General features: G+C 33.1%; 1 long non-coding RNA gene across 1 annotated transcript; it reads left to right on the plus strand.

Moving 5' to 3' along the window:
- The first annotated feature begins 616 nt into the window (after positions 1 to 616).
- Positions 617 to 5,454, plus strand: LOC143074257 (uncharacterized). Its single transcript, XR_012977757.1, has 4 exons — positions 617 to 916; positions 1,767 to 2,099; positions 4,020 to 4,295; positions 5,356 to 5,454. It is a non-coding gene; the product is annotated as an uncharacterized LOC143074257 (long non-coding RNA).
- The last annotated feature ends 1,674 nt before the right edge of the window (positions 5,455 to 7,128 follow it).

Consider the following 7,128-nt stretch of genomic DNA (forward strand, 5'->3'; position numbering starts at 1 on the left):
TAGTTGTGATGTTATTCAAATTATGAAGTCATATTCAATACAAACAAAGAAACGCTTTCTTCAGTTTAAAACGGAATTGGTATTGAGTTCCATCCTATATTTTACTATACTGATAAATATATATTTTATTCAAAGTCTCATGCATAAAGGATAAAAGACCGGGAAAAGGAAGTAATTTCATCGCAAATGCGGAGATTTAAAAAAAAACCCATTTAGTCCTGGTTTCTATGATGGGTTTATTGAAAGGTAATGTGTAGCACTCTTCTCTCTTAATGGATAGTTGTTTCATTTGCTGTCACATCACATCTCTTTTTAAGTCAAAAAGTCAATGTCATAGCCATCACGCCTGAAGTGAGAATCCATCGAAAAAAGTGTTCTACGGCTACACAGGAAAGCAGTTGATTATCTCAGAAAATTAAAGCTTTAGGACCATTTAATTTGTCCATTTCTTACAACTTACTTTAATTTAAACTCAGCTAATACAGATTTTTTGGTTTGTTTTCGGAGTTCATTTGCAGTATCATTGACTTAAATACGACATTAGCAATTTGTTTATGTTGTTTCAATAGATGGCTTGTCTCAGTAATGTTTTGTATTTCTAATTTCATAGACGCACCAGTGATTGGAAAGTATTCGGTTTCATTCTCCGAGAACAACCAAAACATATCAGTCAATTGCAATGTATCTGGAAATCCCAATAATTTCACCTTTGGAGAATGGAAACATATATCTGATGTTAACACAGTTATTCGTCATTTAAATGGATCCGAGGAAGGGAGACTAAATATTTCATCCTTCACTGGTAGCGCCAAGGCATATGAAAATGGTGGTGTGTATGTTTGTAATGTCTCTAATGGAATACCTTCTACTGACGATAAACTATGGCAAACAGGAGCAATTCAAGTTATCATAAAAGGTACATTAGGAAAACTCATTTAGACATAGTCAATCACTTCGTTGCATGACAAAGTAATTCAGTTTCTAGGTTAAATTAATTTGCAATAATAAGTACTTTGTTACACACACTGGGCAAGCTCAAAATAAAATCCAGTCAATAATATCCTGAAAATTGAGTATAAAAAACATTACGTAAATAGAAAAATATAATTTTATTTTCACATGTATATATATAAATTTTGAATGTTTTGTTTCATTCGAAGATTTCGAGCAATTCAGTTATCAGATTAAAGAGGAATATCTTTGAATGGGCAGACTAATCCGCTATGTACATGTACAAGTAGTTTTGTGGAAATATTAATTGTTTTTTTTCAGTAGATACTACTTTGAAGATTTGTTCTTTCAATTACGCATCCTTGTTCTGAAAACATTTTGACATCAGCACCACGAGTCTTTCCAACAATTCTTGTGAAATTGTCTTGTTAACCAGGTGGAGTGAATTGTACTGTCAATTGACCGTCCCTTGTAAGTGTTAACAAAATTAAAACACATATGGTTTAAGACAACAAACATGTATGTTGCAAACAGCTTATGCATAGATTTATTTGAACTATGAAGGGTTGAATTTGAAGTCCTTCAATTTAGTAATTTTTTGTTTATATACTTTTCTCAAGCTTTTTTATTTTTTACCTATTACTGTCCATGGTGTCTACTCCTGTTGTTTTACCTATTGTTCTCTAATCTTTATTGTTTTATCCAATTGTTTTGCACGTTTTATCTATTCTTCTTTATTTTGTGAACACACCAAGTCCCTCAACCGTGTAACTTGATATTTTAACGTACAGTGTTTTTTTTAAATTTTATTCCAGAAAGTCCCGTGTTTACAGAACAAAGCAAACCTGAACAAATCGGTTATATCGATAATACATCGAGTCTGTTCGTTGATGTGATGAGTTCTTCAAAAATATTGTCAACAGCATGGTTCAGAGAAGGTTCAGAAGTAACGAAAATAGACAGATCAACAATGACTTGTAAGAGTCAAATAATAGAAAAAGAATTCCACAACAAGATGGTGAACACCAAAGGTTATCGTTGTACTCTAACAATATATAAAACAAAACCAGAGGATTTTCAGAGCTATACAGTGATAGTACAGAACGAATATGGCCCCAGTCCTTTTATCATACAGCTACAATATGCAGGTAGGTCAAAGTACCAAAAAAAATGAATTTTCAAATATGTCATAATACAAAAATAAACAACAGTAGTATACCGCTGTTCGAAAGTCATAAAGGGCAATGAGTTTTCAGAAGACGATTAATTAGTATATAAACACATACAACGTTAATTTTAAAAGTTTCTTTTCACGATTTGCAATCCTCGTAAAATTGTGATATAATATTCCCAAGTATATTATTATTGTTCTATACTGGAATCTTCATTTTTTGTAGTTTGCTATGTATAGAGTTGTGAATTTAAGATGAAGAACAGCAATAAAACGCTGTTACTTTGCTTTTTGTAATTTTTGCTGTGCAAGTACTGTTTTTGTTTCATGGATGTGGTGTACCTTATACCATAAAATTCTTATTTGCGTTTTCATGTACCATACAATAACTGCTATTATGTACATAATGTACTTGTCCATCCGTGCGTTTACATAATTTGTTTACTCACTGACATTATCACCACCAGTGTGTCAAGGTCAATTGTTTATATTTTGAGAATGGTTGACATAATAAACTTGTGTAGTGCAAATTGTCAGGTTTTAGATGTGTATGTACTATTTGAAAATAATGGTCGGATACAATGTTATGGTTGTAGTTCAAATCCCGACAGATGATTAAGAGACACACATGTCCTTGAAATAAAATTGAACACTCAAATGGACTATTTGAAACCAAATATTGTTTAAATCGTTTAGATTGTTTTACATTGTCATTTTGGGTCCTTTTATATCTGAATATGCAATATAGGCTTTTAGATACTAAACCCCTGACGGGAGGGATTGTGCCTGATGTTCATATGATGTTGTTATTTATGTATTATTGTCATTTTGTTTATTTTCGTTGGTTACATCTTCTGACATCAGACTCGGACTTCTCTTGAACTGAATTTTAATGTGCGCATTGTTATGCGTTTACTTTTCTACATTGGTTAGAGGTATAGGGGGAGGGTTGAGATCTCACAAACATGTTTAACCCCGCTGCATTTTTGCGCCTGTCCCAAGTCAGGAGTACAATTTGGAAATTAGTATGGCGTTCATTATCACTGGACTAGTATATATTTGTTTTGGGGCCAGCTGAAGGACGCCTCCGGGTGCGGGAATTTCTCGCTACATTGAAGACCTGTTGGTGACCCTCTGCTGTTGTTTTTTATTTGGTCGGGTTGTTGTCTCTTTGACACATTCCCCATTTCCATTCTCAATTTTATTTGTTCATTATTGAAGGCCGTTCGGTGACGTATAATTGTTAATTGATGTCATTTTAGTCTCTTGTAGAGAATTGTTTCATTGGCAATCATACCACATCTTCCTTTTTATATTCATACCTTCTACTGATAATTGTTTACATTGAGATAAAACCAAAACCAGTAAAAAATGTAAGTGATATATATTTTCCTTGTTTAGATGTGAGGTCACAAGTACCGAGCCAAACGTACAGCCAAATGTTATTAAGAGTTTCAACTTTTCCTGCAATTATATTTTCAAATATTGAACACGCTTCTGGACTTTTTCAGACGATTTACTCCACCATATAATTTCCCTTTCGGACTGGTTAGTTTCCTTACCCTGCAGCCAGCGCCCCTTGCTATCTGTAAGGACTACCGGGGTATGGGTTTTTACGTCACCGTAAGGCAGCCTGTATTTTGCCAGAAATTTTGTGAGACGGTTTAATGACATGAATTTCCTTTGTTATATTTATCAGAAAACGCAAGAGTATTTACAGATTGGAAAATTGGAAATATTTTATAGAAACCATATATTTTGGAATCAGCGTACAATAAGCTATCATTTGACGATTGAAATTACATTTCAAACTACTTTCATACTAAAATACATGGTATTTGGTGGAAAGACCTTCAGAGAACAATTGGGTATTAATTTTCTTCTGATTTTCTCGTAGGTCCTCCGAGGATGCCACAAATTACTACCCTTGAGAGAACACCCCATGCTATTCTCGTTAAATGGGAACAGGGTTTTAATGGAGGTCATTGAACAACATTTGAGACTGAATATCGTAAAGTGACTGAAATAAAGTGGGATAGGAATCACATTAAGGAAAACATTCTAAACACGATTTTTATAGCAGATCCAAATACTGACTATGTGGTTAGAATGAAAGCATTGAACAAGTTGGGACAGAGTAGCTTCACAAAACAACGGAAAGTTTTCAAGGAAGGTAAACACTTGTACACTAATATATTCATAGTTTTCTCTTTTGTTATGTTGTACTTTTGTATTTTTTTACAGTACGCTGACTTCAAGTTTCCAACTTCTAAGTCGTTTAGTCGGTTAGTGAAAAGTTGTCGCATTGGCAAAATATCACGTGTTACTAATTACCTAACATCAAATGACGCTTCACAAATAAGGAACTATTATTACATGTAAAAGCCAACCATAACAAAAAATTATCACGAAACTAACTAACAGTGCATGGTTTTTTCCCGCATTTTTTGGTTTTTGGTAATGCCTTTTATGTATATATGACTTGAACAGAATATGTTTTAGACTATTCTGATTCCAAGATTTGTGTACACTCCAACCTGAAGGAAACAATTTATTGAAAAAAATATCTGCCCTCTATTTCTATACAACAATATGTTAACCCTACATCATGTATGTAGGTGTCATTTATACCGTTGTACGTATTTGGCACCTTAATGTGTGAATTAACTTTTATATACTTAAAATAGCAGATGTTGGATATTAAATTAGTCCGCCAGTTAAGAATACTTTTTAATCTCGCAGTTAAAGATATTAAATAAGTCCATCAGTTAAGGTTATTGAAATAGACCGGCAGTTAAGAATATACTGAAGTATTCCGAGAGTTAAGGATGTTGAATCAGTCCGTCAAGTTACATGTAGGACATTGAATTCGTCAGCCACTTATGTAGCAGGTTCTGCTTACCCTTCCCGTTAACTTAAGATCAACCCAAGTTTGATTTGAGGTTCGTGTTGTTCCTTTTTTTTAGTTTTCAATGTTCAGTGTTCTATGTACTATTATTTGTCTGGTGCCAATGTTTTTTCGACTGATAAATGTCCACCTGTTATCATTCGCTTCTCTTTTATGAATTTTGGAATCCTGCATCAATATAGCTAACGGTATCACTGCCGAGTTTTTACAAATGTCTGCAGTTCTCATTTCTTGTGATATTTTTTTCAATTACATTAATATTACCAATACATATAATACTATTATAATATGCATACGTGCAATGAACTCATTGTTTTGTTTGCAGAATTTATTACTGATCACATGGGAGGCCAACAATTCACAGCAATTGTCGTAATGATGTCGATTTTATATATAATGGCAGCTGTGTTCGGACTGAAGTATGGTAAGTATTTTACTCAAATTCATAAGGGATCTTTCAATGTTAAGAATATAGTGTTTCATTATATAAACTAGCAATGCGTCGAAATTGTAATGAAATTGACTTCACGTTTAGATTTTGTATTTGTCGATGAAACATAAAAAAAAATACTTAAATGTGACATTTAATTGTATGACAAACTCAAATTCGAATTGGATGTTATTAAATTAAATAACTAAAAGCAAAGTTGGAATCATCACATTTTTGTAAATTTTATGATCAACATCATGAGTTGATTGACTGTTACAGAATATCTGTCCCATTGTCTCCAAAGTGTTCTTCCGAATAAGACTTATCACCAGGTTTCAATTACGTGAGCAATCCGATGGGTGCATCACGAGCAGCATGTCAACTTAGTCTTCCGGAGAACTTGTACTCTGAGCTGTGATCACAAATATTATTTGATTAGCATTGTGTATATCAGTCTTTATTTCATATATTGTGTTTTATGTACTAATATTTGTCTTTTTTTTTGAAAGACATAGCTTAGTCGGATCATTGATCGATAGTCAATAAAAACGGTGCTAAAATATAAAAGATATAACAACTGCCTTCTAAATTCAAATTCATAGTTTATCTGAATATAGGAAGTTATTTAAAAGAAGGATTTTGAAACAAAAGCACTGATCTTATAAACATCAGTTAATTGATTCAACATACAAGTTGTCAAGAAAGATTTAAATGACATTTTGTTTTTTATTTTCATCAGCTGTAAAGAAATGACGATGTATTAGCAAATACAAAGACAGGTATTATTCCTATGCTTACTGAATTTCGCCGCAATACAGTCTTTGTGTGCTGATTCGGCGTACGGCAATTACCAATCAAGCAATCAAACCTCATTTGACTTCTTTTTGCGTTAATTATAATTGCAGGAAATAAACAGAGCAGCAAGAAAACGTGGTACATGTAGTAGTATGCCGAAAGTATATTATGATTGTTATACAAAAAACCCTGATCTGTACTGTTTATCGCATCCACAAACTGCAAACATTCCCTTACAATACCGTGCACGCTTCTAATACGTGAATTCTACAAATAATCTTATGTTTAACAGGTTTATTCACGTCTGTTTAAGATAAAGGCAACAGTAGTATACCGCTGTTCAAAACTCATAAATCCATGGACAAAAAACAAAATCGGGGTAACAAACTAAAACCGAGGGAAACGCATTAAATATAAGAAGAGAACAACGACATAACACCGAAACGTAACACACACAGAAACGGACCAAGCATCAGACAAAACACCACGAGAATAACAAATATAACATGAGAACCAAATACATGAATTTGGGATAGACAAGTACCGTGCCACGTCTTATCTCAATTTCTCAAAAATAAGAGAAAACACAAACGACTCAACGTTAAAATGCAACACACACAGAAACGAACAATAATATAACAATGGCCATCTTCCTGACTTGGTACAGGACACTTTTAACGGGGAATAAAAGTGGTGGGTTGAACCTGGTTTTGTGGCATGCCAAACCTCGCACTTTAATGGCAAAGTTAAATATAACATTGAAATGACAACATAATATTACAGGACTACAATACAAATTAATAGAACATATTAGACAAAGAAAAACATGATTAATAGATAACAAAAAGCATCAGGTTTAAGAACGTTTAATTA

The sequence above is a fragment of the Mytilus galloprovincialis genome, chromosome 5 (assembly GCF_965363235.1).
Source record: "Mytilus galloprovincialis chromosome 5, xbMytGall1.hap1.1, whole genome shotgun sequence".
NCBI lineage: Eukaryota > Metazoa > Mollusca > Bivalvia > Mytilida > Mytilidae > Mytilus > Mytilus galloprovincialis.